Source organism: Cherax quadricarinatus, chromosome 47 (genome assembly GCF_038502225.1).
Source record: "Cherax quadricarinatus isolate ZL_2023a chromosome 47, ASM3850222v1, whole genome shotgun sequence".
NCBI lineage: Eukaryota > Metazoa > Arthropoda > Malacostraca > Decapoda > Parastacidae > Cherax > Cherax quadricarinatus.
In genome coordinates this window covers 27,296,949-27,314,617 of record NC_091338.1, presented here as the reverse complement: position 1 = coordinate 27,314,617, position 17,669 = coordinate 27,296,949, and the positions used below count along the sequence as shown (strand labels likewise).

Genomic DNA, 17,669 nt, shown 5'->3' with positions numbered 1-17,669 from the left:
CCTTGGTGGTCTCCTGCTTGTGCTCGTGCAATACGTTTGAAACGCACTGCGTGGGGCATGTACCGGTACAATAGAACCACGGAGAGACTTGATTTTAAGCAGAAGCGTGCAATCGCTCGCCGTGTCATCTGTGACGCTAAACGCACTTGTTGGCGAGATTATGTCTCCACCATCACCTCTGCTTCCTCTATGAGTGCAGTCTGGAAAAAAGTACGAAAACTGAGCGGTAAATATTCTCCTGGCCCGGCTCCTGTTCTGCGGGTTGCTGGTGTTGATATAGCAAACCCACTAGATGTTGCCAATGAAATTAGCAATCATCTGGTCCGTATTTCTCAGGGGTTCCATCTGTGCCCCTCGTTTCTTTCCTCAAAGTCTACCAGAGAGTTAGCACCCTTGGACTTTTCTTCTCTCAGAGAAGAACAGTATAATGTGCCTTTTACACTTCAGGAACTGGAGGCAACACTCTCAGCTTGCCGAACATCAGCAACTGGGCCCGACGACATTCATATTCGTATGCTACAACATTTACATAAGTCAGCCCTTGCAGTCCTATTACGCCTTTTCAATCTTATTTGGTCACAAGGAGTTCTTCCACAGCTGTGGAAATCTGCCATTGTTCACTCTTTCCACAAACCGGGTACTACGGGACATGAAGCCTCCCACTATCGTCCCATTGCTCTTACCAGTGCAGTTTGCAAAATGATGGAACGCCTGGTAAATAGACGTTTAGTGTGGTATTTAGAGACACACAACATCTCTCCATTCGTCAATATGGCTTTCGTAAGGGCCGTTCTACCATAGACCCCTTACTATGCTTGGATACGTATGTTTGTAATGCCTTTGCGAATAACCACTCAGTTATTTCCATATTTTTTGACCTTGAGAAGGCATATGACACAACTAGGAGGAATAATATTTTGGCCCAAGCCCACTCCTTAGGCCTTCAACGCAATCTACCATCCTTCCTTAAGAACTTTTTAACGACAGACATTTCCGTGTTCGGGTTAATAATGTGCTCTCCCCAGACTTTATTCAAGCTGAAGGTGTCCCCCAGGGATCTGTTGTGAGCACAACACTTTTTCTCCTTGCTATAAATGATTTGGCCTCTGGTCTTCCATCCAATATTTGGTCATCACTCTATGTTGATTACTTCGCTATTGCCTGTGCAGGCGCTGACTGTCACCTCATTACAGTTTCTCTCCAGCATGCGGTCGACCGTGTTTCCAATTGGGCCACCACACATGGGTTTAAATTTTCCAGTACCAAAACTCACCAAATTACTTTCACTAGACGCTGTGTGATCTCCGATCATCCCTTATACCTCTATGGCACCCGTATCCCTGAACGTGATACAGTCAGGTTTCTAGGCCTCCTCTTTGACCGTAGGTTATCCTGGAAACCTCACATTACCTCTCTGAAGACAACTTGTCACAGCCGGCTGAATCTTCTTAAAACCCTTGCTCATCTTTCAAGGGGAGCTGATCGTCGAACTCTCTTTCGCTTACATTCCACCCTCATTTTATCGAAACTTGACTATGGTGACCAGATCTAATCAGCTGCCTCTCCTGCTACTCTCTCTACCCTCAACCCTATTCATCACCAAGGATTACGTTTATGCCTCGGTGCTTTTCGCTCTTCCCCTGTTGAGAGCCTCTATGCAGAAGTGAATGTTCCATCATTATCCGATCGCCGTGAAACCTATTGCCTTTGCTACTATGTACGCTCTCATGATCTCCGCAATCCTTCCATTTATAGAATGGTCACCAATATTAGTAAACATTATTTGTTCACCGCCTCTGTTTGCTCCGTCCCTTCTCTCTTCGCCTACATTTGCTCTTGTCTTCTCTTCAGTTTCCACCTTTCTATGTTCATGTAGCATCTCACTTTTCACTACCCCACTGGGAAGTTCCAGCTGTTCGAGTCTGTTCTTTCTCACTCCCTTGCTCGAAAGCCCAACTGTCTATGGTAGCTTTCCGCTCTCTTTTTCTTGACCACTTCCAATCTCATTCTCATGCCAGTGCAGTGTACACAGATGGCTCTAAGTCTTCTGACGGCATAGGATTCGCAGCAGTGTTTCCGGACTGCGTCTTACGACGGCATTTACTATCTTTGGCTGAATTGTATGCCATTCTTGCAGCACTTATCCGTATTGCATCTATGCCTGTGTCATCATTTGTGGTTGTCTCAGACTCCCTTAGTGCTTTACAGGCTATACAGAAATTTGATGCACCTCACCCCTTAGTCCTCAGTATCCAACTTTGGCTACGACGCATCTCTACCAAGCATAAAGATATTGTTTTTTGTTGGGTCCCTGGTCATGTTGACGTACAGGGCAATGAACAGGCAGACACTGCTGCGCAGTCAGCAATACATGACCTACCAGTTTCATGTAGAAGTGTTCCATTTACCTGGAGTTTACCTGGAGAGAGTTCCGGGGGTCAACGCCCCCGCGGCCTGGTCTGTGACCAGGCCTCCTGGTGGATCAGAGCCTGATCAACCAGGCTGTTACTGCTGGCTGCACGCAAACCAACGTACAAGCCACAGCCCGGCTGGTCAGGAACCGACTTTAGGTGCTTGTCCAGTGCCAGCTTGAAGACTGCCATGGGTCTGTTGGTAATCCCCCTTATGTATGCTGGGAGGCAGTTGAACAGTCTCGGGCCCCTGACACTTATTGTATGGTCTCTTAACGTGCTAGTGACACCCCTGCTTTTCATTGGGGGGATGTTGCATCGTCTGCCAAGTCTTTTGCTTTCTTAGTGAGTGATTTTCGTGTGCAAGTTCGGTACTAGTCCCTCTAGGATTTTCCAGGTGTATATAATCATGTATCTCTCCTGCCTGCATTCCAGGGAATACAGTTTTAGGAACCTCAAGTGCTCCCAGTAACTGAGGTGTTTTATCTCCGTTATGCGCGCCGTGAAAGTTCTCTGTACATTTTCTAGGTCAGCAATTTCACCTGCCTTGAAAGGTGCTGTTAGTGTGCAGCAATATTCCAGCCTAGATAGAACAAGTGACCTGAAGAGTGTCATCATGGGCTTGGCCTCCCTAGTTTTGAAATTTCTCATTATCCATCCTGTCATTTTTCTAGCAGATGCGATTGATACAATGTTATGGTCTTTGAAGGTGAGATCCTCCGACATGATCACTCCCAGGTCTTTGACGTTGGTGTTTCGCTCTATTTTGTGGCCAGAATTTGTTTTGTACTCTGATGAAGATTTAATTTCCTCGTGTTTACCATATCTGAGTAATTGAAATTTCTCATCATTGAACTTCATATTGTTTTCTGCAGCCCACTGAAAGATTCGGTTGATGTCCGCCTGGAGCCTTGCAGTGTCTGCAATGGAAGACACTGTCATGCAGATTCGGGTGTCATCTGCAAAGGAAGACACGGTGCTGTGGCTGACATCCTTGTCTATGTCGGATATGACGGACTATTTTGCTGCAATAGCTACCATCTTCACACCATTCGGCAACAACGTTGGTCTACTCTGCTTGGTAACAAACTTCAATCTATTAAACCGAGTATAGGTTACTGGCCGTCTTCTTGTCACCAGTGCCGAGGTTGGGAGACTACTCTCTCCTGTCTCCACATTGGCCAAACTCGTCTTACTCATGGATATCTCGTGGAGAGGCGCCCTGCTCCTATCTGTGAGAATTGTCAGGTTCCATTATTCGTCAGCCACATTCTGTTAGACTGCCCATTTTATCAACGAGCACGCAGAATTTACCTCCAACGTCGTCTTCGCTCCGCTGCTCTCTTTTTACCTTCCCTTCTCACTGATGGACCCACCTTTCATCCGGACTCTCTCATTGACTTTTTGACAACAACTGACTTACTTCACAAACTCTGATGATACCTTCAGCCCTTTCTACCTCAATCTCTTGCTACCCTCTACCCTGCACTATCCCCCGCCCCGCTGTTTTCTGTAACCTACTGATCGCCCCTCCCACCTTCTGCCGCCCAATACCCACGCTTCCTTTCCTACCCTGCAGCGCTGTATAGCCCTTGTGGCTTAGCGCTTCTTTTTGATTATAATAATAATTAGGCTTTGTTACAAGTACTACGGATGTTGTAGTGGCTAGGCTTAGGCTTGGTTACAAGTACTGACTGATGTTGTAGTGGCCAGGATTAGCCTTGGCTACAAGTACTTCTTGCAGTTTGGGAGACACACATGATCAAACTGAATGTAAATTATGTGATCAAGCATATGGTCACTGTCTTGAACACTATGTTCTTAATTGTCCACTTATTGAGGAATACAGAGACAGTATAATAACCTATGTGACATGTCAGGATACCTTATTAATGATAATAAGATACCAGATATATTAAGCAAATTTCCTAAATTTGCTTGTAACAGATAAGTTAACTATAGATATGTAGATATAAATCCATATGTTCTCCTGTGAACCCTTTTGGAGCCTAGTTCCTAGACCTTTTGTGTATCCATTTGTTCTTACACTACCGTCCACAGGATGGATATGGGGTGTACAATAAACTTGCCACTTGGGTGGCAAAATCAATAGTGTTGAAGGCATACACTAGCAGGTGAAAAATAGCGATAGTATATACAAGAGTGAAGTATATTATAAGTAATGTATACAATACATCATAGAAGTTGTATATAATATTTGTAAAATAGAGTGTAGATGTTGGTGCACAGTGAGCTGGACACAACAACACACTTGTTTGTAGATGAATGGTTCAGAGAACCGACATGTTGATAAATTAGACACATGTGCAACTCTTGGGTATCTTTATTGAGGAAACGTTTCGCCACACAGTGGCTTCATCAGTCCATACAAAGGAGAATCTTGAAGAACAGGAGTAGAATGAGGTAATCAGTCCCTCAACCTTGAGTCGATGTGGTCAGTCCATCAATCTTGAATAGAATATGGCATACGTGCGGAGAAGGAGCTTATAAACCGTTGGTAGGAGAGGTACAGCAGTCATAGGCGGTGTCACATTTGTTCAATGTGGAAGTAGGTCGTGCCCAAGAATTAGGCAAGCGAAGAATTCCCAAGTATTAAGATCCCAAGATTCAAGATCTTCAAGATTCTCCTTTGTATGGACTGATGAAGCCACTGTGTGGCGAAACGTTTCCTCAGTAAAGATACCCAAGAGTTGCACATGTGTCTAATTTATCAACACACTTGTTAACTGTCTCCTCTGGCGGACTTCTGCGTCAACCTTCGTCAGGTGTCGACGTCTCTCTCTCGCCAGTGTATCAGTGACAAATTTCTACAGTTCTCTCTGGGATGCTTGTCCTCATCTATTTAGCCCACCGGGCACTCTACAGGAGGGGCACCTGACACTCTACAGGAGGGGCACCTGACACTCTACATGAGGGGCACCTGACACTCTACAGGAGGGGCTCCTGGCACTCTACAGGAGGGGCACCTGGCACTCTACAGGAGGGACACCTGTTCATCGGCTTACTTTAGCCAGCTCCATTTTTTCCGCTCTGTGGAAATTTCTTTAACGGTCTTTGGTAGGAAGCCGGTTACTGAACTCAGGTGGGGGTGTGGGCGTCCCTCTCTGCTGGGGCTTGGAAAGGTGTCCCTCTCTGCTGGGGCTTGGCAAGGGTGTCCCTCTCTGCTGGGGCTTGGCAAGGGTGTCCCTCTCTGCTGCGGTTTGGCAAGGGCATCCCTCTCTGCTGGGGCTTGGCAAGGGCATCCCTCTCTTCTGGGGCTTGGTAAGGGTGTCCCTCTCTGCTGGGGCTTGGCAAAGGTGTCCCTCTCTGCTGGGGCTTGGAAAGGGCATCCCTCTCTGCTGGGGCTTGGCAAGGGTGTCCCTCTCTGTTGCAGATTGGCAAGGGTGTTGTGGAAAATACTGAATATATTTTCCAGAAATACAGTAGTTATATGTAAATAGATGGCCATACTGTATTTAATAAAAATTATGTTATCGAAAACGGGAAGCTGTGCCTGCGCAAAAGAGACTTGCCATTGCTGTTTGAACTGGTCAACAGAAAGTTAGTGAAATCGGAAGAATTTTAGTGCTCTAGAGGTTAAAATTGGGCTGACACCTCTCAAATATGAGCCGAAATTGTTGGATGAGCATTCCTGCATAATTTGAGTATCAGGCGACAGGACAGGACAACTCCAGGAACTTCAGATAAGCTGTCTAATTTATAATTTATGTTTAAATTCTGGCCAGTAAGTTTTTCATAAATGTAGGCAAAAAGTGGGAGGGGTCCTGTACATGGCACATTAATCTCCAGTCAAATTGGTGAGTGTTATGATTAAGATATATTCTCCTTCTGTTATATAAATGTGTTTATATATTATCATTTTTTAATTTAATATACAGTCCACAAATTTATATATTTACCAGCATTCCTGGTGATGTATATTTCATTTATAATTAATAGGTCCAGAGCAACTTGTGGATATGACAGTTGTAGGTATCGAAGGGGGACATTTTTTGTGACCTAGGTGTCCCAAATTCCTACTTGTCTATGTAACTCTGATAAATAATAATTATCTTTGTTATCATTTACTGTTATGTACATAATGATTTACATTCAGATAAATCCAATTTTCCACAGATGTCCTTCTCTGCTGGGGCTTGGCAAGGGTGTCCCTCTCTCCTGGGGCTTGGCAAGGGTGTCCCTCTCTGCTGGGGCTTGGCAAGGGTGTTCCTCTGCTGGAGCTTGGCAAGGGTGTCCCTCTGTGCTGGGGCTTGACGAGGGTGTCCCTCTCTGCTGGGACTTGGCAAGGGCGTCCCTCTCTGCTGGTGCTTGGCAATGGTGTCTCTCTCTGCTGGGGCTTTGTAAGGGTGTCCCTCTCAGCTGGTGCTTGGCAAGGGCGTCCACCGGATCTAATTGGAAGCATGAAGTTTCTATCTGTATTTACAAAGGAACTTTTGTTTCTTTTGTGTCAATGCTGATGCTTGGACAACAATGTTGCTGGTACCATCAAGAAACCGGAGTTGATACTCCAGCTGATGCTGCTGTCACTGGCCCTTATAAACCCAACAAAGAAACAAACAAGTGTGATAAAGTGAACAATAAAGAGTGTTTGTGGTGTCTAACACAGGTAAGTAACACCGACCTTTATTACAATACAACATTCATGTGCTAGATGATACATAGACAGAGTTTGACACATGAAATATAGTGTATTAAGGTGCCAGACATGATCATATCTCCCGTGTCTTGTTGACTGTCTTAGTTGTTGACTGTCTTAGTTGTTGACTGTCTTAGTTGTTGACTGTCTTAGTTGTTGACTGTCTTAGTTGTTGACTGTCTTAGTTGTTGACTGTCTTAGTTGTTGACTGTCTTAGCTGTTGACTGTCTTAGTTGTTGACTGTCTTACCTGTTGACTGTCTTAGTTGTTGACTGTCTTAGTTGTTGACTGTCTTAGTTGTTGACTGTCTTAGTTGTTGACTGTCTTAGTTGTTGACTGTCTTAGTTGTTGACTGTCTTAGCTGTTGACTGTCTTAGTTGTTGACTGTCTTAGTTGTTGACTGTCTTAGTTGTTGACTGTCTTAGCTGTTGACTGTCTTAGTTGTTGACTGTCTTAGTTGTTGACTGTCTTAGTTGTTGACTGTCTTAGTTGTTGACTGTCTTAGCTGTTGACTGTCTTAGTTGTTGACTGTCTTAGCTGTTGACTGTCTTAGCTGTTGACTGTCTTAGTTGTTGACTGTCTTAGCTGTTGACTGTCTTAGCTGTTGACTGTCTTAGCTGTTGACTGTCTTAGTTGTTGACTGTCTTAGTTGTTGACTGTCTTAGTTGTTGACTGTCTTAGTTGTTGACTGTCTTAGTTGTTGACTGTCTTAGTTGTTGACTGTCTTAGTTGTTGACTGTCTTAGTTGTTGACTGTCTTAGTTGTTGACTGTCTTAGTTGTTGACTGTCTTAGTTGTTGACTGTCTTAGCTGTTGACTGTCTTAGCTGTTGACTGTCTTAGTTGTTCACTGTCTTACCTGTTGACTGTCTTAGTTGTTGACTGTCTTAGTTGTTGACTGTCTTAGTTGTTGACTGTCTTAGTTGTTGACTGTCTTAGTTGTTGACTGTCTTAGCTGTTGACTGTCTTAGTTGTTGACTGTCTTAGTTGTTGACTGTCTTAGTTGTTGACTGTCTTAGTTGTTGACTGTCTTAGTTGTTGACTGTCTTAGTTGTTGACTGTCTTAGTTGTTGACTGTCTTAGTTGTTGACTGTCTTAGCTGTTGACTGTCTTAGTTGTTGACTGTCTTAGCTGTTGACTGTCTTAGCTGTTGACTGTCTTAGTTGTTGACTGTCTTAGCTGTTGACTGTCTTAGCTGTTGACTGTCTTAGCTGTTGACTGTCTTAGTTGTTGACTGTCTTAGCTGTTGACTGTCTTAGCTGTTGACTGTCTTAGTTGTTGACTGTCTTAGCTGTTGACTGTCTTAGTTGTTGACTGTCTTAGCTGTTGACTGTCTTAGCTGTTGACTGTCTTAGTTGTTGACTGTCTTAGCTGTTGACTGTCTTAGTTGTTGACTGTCTTAGTTGTTGACTGTCTTAGTTGTTGACTGTCTTAGTTGTTGACTGTCTTAGTTGTTGGCTGTCTTAGTTGTTGACTGTCTTAGCTGTTGACTGTCTTAGCTGTTGACTGTCTTAGCTGTTGACTGTCTCAGCTGTTGACTGTCTTAGCTGTTGACTGTCTTAGCTGTTGACTGTCTTAGCTGTTGACTTTCTCAGCTGTTGACTGTCTTAGCTGTTGACTGTCTCAGCTGTTGACTGTCTTAGCTGTTGACTGTCTTAGCTGTTGACTGTCTTAGCTGTTGACTGTCAGGTGCTCAGGTGTTGACTGTCAGGTGCTCAGGTGTTAGCTGCTCAGGTGTTGAGTGTCAGGTGTCAGGTGCTCAGGTGTTGACTGTGTCAGGTGTTAGCTGCTCAGCTGTTGACTGTGTCATGTGCTCAGGTGTTGACTGTGTCAGGTGTTAGCTGCTCAGCTGTTGACTGTGTCAGGTGTTAGGTGGTCAGCTTTTGACTGTGTCAGGTGTTGGGTGGTCAGGTGTTGACTGTGTCAAGTGTTGGGTGGTCAGGTGTTGACTGTGTCAGGTGCTCAGGTGTTGACTGTGTCAGGTGTTAGCTGCTCCACTGTTGACTGTGTTAGGTGCTCAGGTGTTGACTGTGTCAGGTGCTCAGGTGTTGACTGTGTCAGGTGTTAGCTGCTCAGATGTTGACTATGTCAGGTGTTAGCTGCTCAGCTGTTGACTGTCTCAGGTGTTAGCTGCTCAGGTGTTGACTGTCTCAGGTATTTGCTGCTCAGGCATTGACTGTCTTAGCTGCTCAGCTGTTGACTGTGTCAGATGCTAGGTGCTCAGGTGTTGACTGTCTCAGGTGTTACCTGCTCTGCTGTTGACTGTGTCAGGTGCTCAGGTGTTGACTGTGTCAGGTGTTAGCTGCTCAGCTGTTTACTGTCTCAGGTTTTAGCTGCTCAGCTGCTTGCTGTGTCAGGTGTTGGCTGCTCAGGTGTTGAGTGTGTCAGGTGTTAGCTGCTCAGCTGTTGACTGTCTCAGGTGTTATCTGCTCAGGTGTTGACTGTGTCAGGTGTTAGCTGCTCAGCTGTTGGGTGTGTTAGCTGCTCAGCTGTTGACTGTGTCAAGTGCTCAGGTGTTGACTGTGTCAGGAGTTAGCTGCTCAGCTGTTGACTGTGTCAGGTATTAGCTGCTCAGCTGTTGACTGTCTCAGGTGTTAGCTGCTCAGCTGTTGACTGTGAGGTGTTAGCTGCTCAGGTGTTGAGTGTGTCAGGTGTTAGCTGCTCAGCTGTTGACTGCCTCAGGTGTTAGCTGCTCAGGTGTTGACTGTCTTAGCTGCTCAGCTGTTGACTGTGTCAGGTGTTGGCTGCTCAGCTGTTGACTGTCTTAGATGCTCTGGTGTTGACTGTGTCAGGTGTTAGCTGCTCAGGTGTTGACTGTGTCAGGCGTTAGCTGCTCAAGTGTTGACTGTGTCAGGTGTTGGGTGGTCAGCTGTTGAGTGTGTCAGGTGTTAGCTGCTCAGCTGTTGGGTGTGTTAGGTGGTCAGGTGTTGTGTTTATGAGGTGTTAGGTGCTCAAGTGTTGAGTGTGTCATGTAAGTGCTCAGCAGTTGAGTGTGTCAGGTGTTAGGTGCTCAGGTGTTGAGTGTGTCAGGTGCTAAGGCAGGAGTAGGTGTTACATGCTCAGGCAGGAGCAGGTGTTAGGTTCTCAGGCAGCAGCAGGTGTTAGGTACTCGGGCAGCAGCAGGTTTTAAGTGCTTAGACAGCAGCAGGTGTTAGGTACTCAGCTGCAGCAGGTGTTAGGTAGTCAGGCAGCAGCAGGTGTTAGGTGGTCAGGCAGCAGCAGGTTTTAGGTACTTAAGCAGCAGCAGGTGTTAGGTGTCAGGTGTTAGGTGCTCAGGTGTTGAGTGTGTCAGGTGCTAGGTGCTCAGGTGTTGAGTGTGTCAGGTGTTAGGTGGTGAGGCAGCAACAGCAGCAGGTCTTAGGTGGTGAAGTAGCAACAGCAGGTGTTAGGTGGTGAGGCAGCAGCAGCAGGTGTTAGGTGGTTAGGCAGCAGCAGGTTTTAGGTACTTAGGCAGCAGCAGGTGTTAGGTGTGTCAGGTGTTAGGTGCTCAGATGTTGAGTGTGTCAGGTGCTAGGTGCTCAGGTGTTGAGTGTGTTATGTGGGAGGCAGCAGCAGGTGTTAGGTGGTGAGGCAGCAGCAGCAGGTGTTAGGTGGTGAGGCAGCAGCAGCAGGTGTTAGGTGGTGAGGCAGCAGCAGCAGGTCTTAGGTGGTGAGGCAGCAGTGGCAGGTGTTAGATGGTGAGGCAGCAGCAGCAGGTGTTAGGTGGTCAGGCAGCAGCAGCAGGTGTTAGGTGGTCAGGCAGCAGCAGGTTTTAGGTACTTAGGCAGCAACAGGTGTTAGGTGTGTCAGGTGTTAGGTGCTCAGATGTTGAGTGTCAGGTGCTAGATGCTCAGGTGTTGAGTGTGTCAGGTGTTAGGTGGTGAGGCAGCAGCAGGTGTTAGGTGGTGAGGTAGCAACAGCAGGCATTAGGTGGTGAGGCAGCAGCAGCAGGTGTTAGGTGGTGAGGCAGCAGCAGGTGTTAGGTGGTGAGGTTGCAACAGCAGGTGTTAGGTGGTGAGGCAGCAGCAGCAGGTGTTAGGCGGTGAGGCAGCAGCAGCAGGTGTTAGGTGGTGAGGCAGCAACAGCAGGTGTTAGGTGGTGAGGCAGCAGCAGCAGGTGTTAGGTGGTGAGGCAGCAGCAGCAGCAGGTGTTAGGTGGTGAGGCAGCAGCAGCAGCAGCAGCAGGTGTTAGGGGGTGAGGCAGCAGCAGGTGTTAGGTGGTGAGGCAGCAGCAGCAGCAGGTGTTAGGTGGTGAGGCAGCAGCAGCAGGTGTTAGGTGGTGAGGCAACAGCAGCAGGTGTTAGGTGGTGAGGCAGCAGCAGCAGGTGTAAGGTGGTGAGGCAGCAGCAGGTGTTAGGTGGTGAGGCAGCAGCAGCAGCAGGTGTTAGGGGGTGAGGCAGAACCAGGTGTTAGGTGGTGAGGCAACAGCAGCAGGTGTTAGGTGGTGAGGCAGCAGCAGCAGGCATTAGGTGGTGAGGCAGCAGCAGCAGCAGGTGTTAGGTGGTGAGGCAGCAGCAGCAGCAAGTGTTAGGTGGTGAGGCAGCAGCAGCAGGTGTTAGGTGGTGAGGCAGCAGCAGGTGTTAGGTGGTGAGGCAGCAGGAGGTGTTAGATGGTCAGGCAACAGCAGGTGTTAGATGGTGAGGCAGCAGTAGGTGTTAGGTGATGAGGCAGCAGCAGCAGCAGGTGTTAGGTGGTGAGGCAGCAGCAGCAGGTGTTAGGTGGTGAGGCAGCAGCAGCAGGTGTTAGGTGGTGAGGCAGCAGCAGCAGGTGTTAGGTGTTGAGGCAGCAGCAGCAGGTGTTAGGTGGTGAGGCAGCAGCAGCAGGTGTTAGATGGTGAGGCAGCAGCAGCAGGTGTCAGGTGGTGAGGCAGCAGCAGCAGGTGTTAGGTGGTGAGGCAGCAGCAACAGGTGTTAGGTGGTGAGACAGCAGCAGCAGGTGTTAGGTGGCGAGTCAGCAGCAGCAGGTGTTAGGTGGTGAGGCAGCTGCAGCAGGTGTTAGGTGCTGAGGCAGCAGCAGCAGGTGTTAGGTGGTGAGGCAGCAGCAGCAGGTGTCAGGTGGTGAGGCAGCAGCAGCAGGTGTTAGGTGGTGAGGCAGCAGCAGCAGGTGTTAGGTGGTGAGGCAGCAGCAGCAGGTGTCAGGTGGTGAGGCAGCAGCAGCAGGTGTTAGGTGGTGAGGCAGCAGCAGCAGGTGTTAGGTGGTGAGGCAGCAGCAGGTATTAGGTGGTGAGGCAGCAGCAGGTGTCAGGTGGTGAGGCAGCAGCAGCAGGTGTTAGGTGGTGAGTCAGCAGCAGCAGGTGTTAGGTGGTGAGGCAGCAGCAGGTGTTTGGTGGTGAGGCAGCAGCAGCAGGTGTTAGGTGGTGAGACAGCAGCAGGTGTTAGGTGGTGAGTCAGCAGCAGCAGGTGTTAGGTGGTGAGGCAGCAGCAGGTGTTAGGTGGTGACGCAGCAGCAGCAGCAGGTGTTAGGAGGTGAGGCAGCAGCAGGTGTTAGGTGGTGAGGCAGCAGCAGCAGATGTTAGGTGGTGAGTCAGCAGCAGCAGGTGTTAGGTGGTGAGGCAGCAGCAGCAGGTGTTAGGTGGTGAGGCAGCAGCAGCAGGTGTTAGGTGGTGAGGCAGCAGCAGGAGGTGTTAGGTGGTGAGGCAGCAGCAGGAGGTGTTAGGTGGTGAGGCAGCAGCAGCAGGTGTTAGGTGGTGAGGCAGCAGCAGGTGTTAGGTGGTGAGACAACAGCAGCAGGTGTTAGGTGGTGAGTCAGCAGCAGCAGGTGTTAGCTGGTGAGGCAGCAGCAGGAGGTGTTAGGTGGTGAGGCAGCAGCAGCAGGTGTTAGGTGGTGAGGCAGCAGCAGCAGGTGTTAGGTGGTGAGGCAGCAGCAGGAGGTGTTAGGTGGTGAGGCAGCAGCAGCAGGTGTTAGGTGGTGAGGCAGCAGCAGGAGGTGTTAGGTGGTGAGGCAGCAGCAGCAGGTGTTAGGTGGTGAGACAGCAGCAGCAGGTGTTACTTGGTGAGGCAGCAGCAGGTGTTAGGTGGTGAGGCAGCAGCAGCAGGTGTTAGGTGGTGAGGCAGCAGCAGCAGGTGTTAGGTGGTGAGGCAGCAGCAGGTGTTAGGTGGTGAGGCAGCAGCAGTAGGTTTAAGTTAGTAAGTTTTAAGGTTTATGTTACATAATAAACAATATTGTTGGCAGAACATTCATATACAAGGTTAGTAAGTAAGTTTATTCAGGTATACACAAATACAGTTACATAGAATTATCATACATAGCAGCATATGTGTAGAGAACCTGGGATAACCCAAAAAAGTCAGACAGAGTGACTTATTTCCATTAGGGTCCTTATTTATTTCCATTAGGGTTCTTATTTATTTCCATTAGGGTTCTTATTTCCATTAGGGTCCTTATTTATTTCCATTAGGGTTCTTATTTATTTCCATTAGGGTTCTTATTTCCATTAGGGTCCTTATTTATTTCCATTAGGGTCCTTATTTATTTCCATTAGGGTCCTTATTTATTTCCATTAGGGTTCTTATTTCCATTGGGGTCCTCATTATTTAACCAAGAATAACCCAGTCAGTTAGTAGGTTTATTTAGGTACAAGTACACATAAATACACTTAAACAAATTATCATGCATAGTAACATGTACATTAACCACCAGAGTAACACAAAAATTATCATACATAGTAACATGTACATTAACCACCAGAGTAACACAAAAATTATCATACATAGTAACATGTACATTAACCAGCAGAGTAACACAAAAAACTCAAAGTGACTTAATTGTGCTCCTTGCAATATCTTATTATTTAAACCTTAAAACAACTAAGTAACTCAACTGTCTGAAAATCAGTTACAATAAACTAATAAGGGTAAAAAGGGAGACCCATGGCCTGGCAAGGGTGGAAATTTTAAGGGTGTTTCCTTACACCAGTTGTCCCATTCACCTAGCAAGTAGGTACCTGGGTGTTAGTGGACTGGTGTGGGTGGCATCCTGGGGGCAAGATTGAGGACCACAATACAAATAAGATGAGCCACTGACTTTCTTGGGTTATCTTGGGTAGCTAACCCTCCGGGTTTAAAAATCTGAACAAAATCTTACTCTAAGGTAAACCGAATTATTTACATAAATATTAAAGAGAGGATCAACTTAGTGTAACAGGTACTTATTTATATTATAATAACTAGTAATTTACATAGTCACATAGATACATATGATACATTTTTAATTGTAACAGTGAAATTCAGTTCAGTTGAATATATTAGGTTACCATATTAACAATATGGTACCATATTGCTACCATATTAACAATATAAGAATAATTTTCCTCAGCAGTTCCCCGTGGCCTGGTAGCAAAAGCTCTCTCTTCACACAGTGAGGGTCCGAGATATTATTATTATTATTATTATTATTATTATTATTATTATTATTATTATTATTATTATTATTATTATTATCATTATTACTTGTTTATTCTTTTTACCATTTGCACAAAAATGTTATTTTACTAACAACTTCTAAATGTAATTTAGTTAATATTTTACACTTTTTAATTCATACAACCAATATACATTATGGAACAAGTAATGATTTCCTGTGCAAATTGTAATTTTGGTTCTGTAAGGGCAGTGAGAACATTATTTTCAGGTTAAGTTACTTAATATCCAAGTGTTACCTAACTTAGCCTAGTCTAACATAACCTAACCTAACTTAGCCTAGTCTAACATAACCTAACCTAACTTAGCCTAGTCTAACATAACCTAACCTAACTTAGCATAGTCTAACATAACCTAACCTAACTTAGCCTAGTCTAACATAACCTAACATAACTTAGCCTAGTCTAACATAACCTAACCTAACTTAGCCTAGTCTAACATAACCTAACTTAGCCTAGTCTAACCTAACCAAACTTAGCCTAGTTTAACCTAACTTAGCCTAGTCTAACCTAATCTAACTTAGCTTAATCTAACCTAACCTGAAGTAAACAATGCCTATACCTGGACCTGGAGTTTACCTGGAGAGAGTTCTGGGGGTCAATGCCCCCGCGGCCCGGTCTGTGACCAGGCCTCCTGGTGGATCAGAGCCTGATCAACCAGGCTGTTACTGCTGGCTGCACGCAAACCAACGTATGAGCCACAGCCCGGCTGATCAGGAACCGACTTTAGGTGCTTGTCCAGTGCCAGCTTGAAGACTGCCAGGGGTCTGTTGGTAATCCCCCTTATGTATGCTGGGAGGCAGTTGAACAGTCTCGGGCCCCTGACACTTATTGTATGGTCTCTTAACATGCTAGTGACACCCCTGCTTTTCATTGGGGGGATGCTGCATCGTCTGCCAAGTCTTTTGCTTTTGCAGTGAGTGATTTTCGTGTGCAAGTTCGGTACTAGTCCCTCTAGGATTTTCCAGGTGTATATAAACATGTATCTCTCCTGCCTGCATTCCAGGGAATACAGGTTTAGGAACCTCAAGCGCTCCCAGTAATTGAGGTGTTTTATCTCCGTTATGCGCGCCGTGAAGGTTCTCTGTACATTTTCTAGGTCAGCAATTTCACCTGCCTTGAAAGGTGCTGTTAGTGTGCAGCAATATTCCAGCCTAGATAGAACAAGTGACCTGAAGAGTGTCATCATGGGCTAGGCATCCCTAGTTTTGAAGATTCTCATTATCCATCCTGTCATTTTTCTAGCAGATGCGATTGATACAATGTTATGGTCCTTGAAGGTGAGATCCTCCGACATGATCACTCCCAGGTCTTTGACGTTGGTGTTACGCTCTATTTTGAGGCCAGAATTTGTTTTGTACTCTGATGAAGATTTAATTTCCTCGTGTTTACCATATCTGAGTAATTGAAATTTCTCATCGTTGAACTTCATATTGTTTTCTGTAGCCCACTGAAAGATTTGGTTGATGTCCGCCTGGAGCCTTGCAGTGTCTGCAATGGAAGACACTGTCATGCAGATTCGGGTGTCATCTGCAAAGGAAGACACGGTGCTGTGGTTGACATCCTTGTCTATGTCAGATATGAGGATGAGGAACAAGATGGGAGCGAGTACTGTGCCTTGTGAAACAGAGCTTTTCACCGTGGCTGCCTCGGATTTTACTCTGTTGACTACTACTCTCTGTGTTCTGTTAGTGAGGAAATTATAGATCCATCGACCGACTTTTCCTGTTATTCCTTTAGCACGCATTTTGTGTGCTATTACGCCATGGTCACACTTGTCGAAGGCTTTTGCAAAGTCTGTATATATTACATCTGCATTATTTTTGTCTAGTGCATCAAGGACCTTGTCGTACTGATCCAGTGGTTGAGACAGACAGGAGCGACCTGTTCTAAACCCATGTTGCCCTGGGTTGTGTAACTGATGTGTTTCTAGGTGGGTGGTGATCTTGCTTCTTAGGACCCTTTCAAAGATTTTTATGATATGGGATGTTAGTGCTATCGGTCTGTAGTTCTTTGCTGTTGCTTTACTGCCCCCTTTGTGGAGTGGGGCTATGTCTGTTGTTTTTAGTAACTGTGGGACGACCCCCGTGTCCATGCTTCCTCTCCATAGGATGGTAAAGGCTCGTGATAGGGGCTTCTTGCAGTTCTTGATGAACACGGAGTTCCATGAGTCTGGCCCTGGGGCAGAGTGCATGGGCATGTCATTTATCGCCTGTTCGAAGTCATTTGGCGTCAGGATAACATCAGATAGGCTTGTGTTAACCAAATTCTGTTGCTCTCTCTTTACCTTTGATATACCTTTGAAGAGTTTCGAGAGTTTCACTACTCTTGGAGCTCGGCCATGGACTAGGCTCATCTGGTGTTTGCCTGGTCAACCAGGCTGTTGCTGCTAGAGGCTTGCTGCCCCACATATCCATCAAAACCTGGTTGATCTGGCATCTGATGAAGATACATGTCCAGTTTCCTCTTGAAGGCTTCTACACTTGTTCTAGCCGTGTTTCTGATATCTTCTGGTAAGATGTTGAAGAGTGTGGGACCCCGGATGTTGATACAGTGTTCCCTTATTGTCACCACTGCACCCCTGCTCCTCACTGGGTTTATCTTTCACTTTCTCCCATATCTCTCACTCCAGTATGTTGGTATGACCATACCAGACCAAACCTAGCCCAACATTTCTGATTATTGGAAATACTTCACAAAATAAAAATACTTGCATGATCCCTGATGTTCATAGGTTGTATGTACTGAAAAATGATATAGAGTACAGCCTCTCCTCACTTAGCGACATGCTCATTGTTGTGAGTAAGGGATTTAGAGGAATTTTTTATTCCTTGGAGGTTTGTAAAGAACTTCAGAATTTGGCCTATTACAAATTTTCCCCTCTCAGGCAACAAGGTATTGACTTAAAACTAGTTTAATATATTTTAGAGTCTAGGGGTAATTTCAACTAGGAAACTCAATAGAATAATATTAAAATTTATTAATGTATTTGAATACAATACTTTATCTTCTCTTTGTATATAATATTATATCTTAATACTTTATGTACAATGAATTTGCAAGAATATATACATGTATATATTTAGTTCAAATTCATGGGAATATCACATTAAGAAGGAAGATTAATTTTTTCTTTCTGCAATAAAGTCTTTGCTAACACTTACGTCTTTGTCTTAAGAAGAATGTGTAAACTCAAACTACAAAATGC

The 17,669-nt window shown here is 45.8% G+C and overlaps 1 protein-coding gene across 2 annotated transcripts in view; it reads left to right on the top strand.

The window, feature by feature from the left end:
* The first annotated feature begins 6,892 nt into the window (after window positions 1-6,892).
* LOC128696561 (zinc finger protein 551-like) overlaps window positions 6,893-17,669 on the top strand; it is a 150,973-nt gene continuing 140,196 nt past the window's right edge. The window contains exon 1 of one of the 2 annotated variants that reach the window (XM_053787878.2): window positions 6,893-7,038. The gene's annotated coding sequence lies outside the window, so the exon portion shown is untranslated. The remainder of the gene's footprint in view (window positions 7,039-17,669) is intronic. The other variant, XM_070094770.1, reaches the window with a different exon arrangement.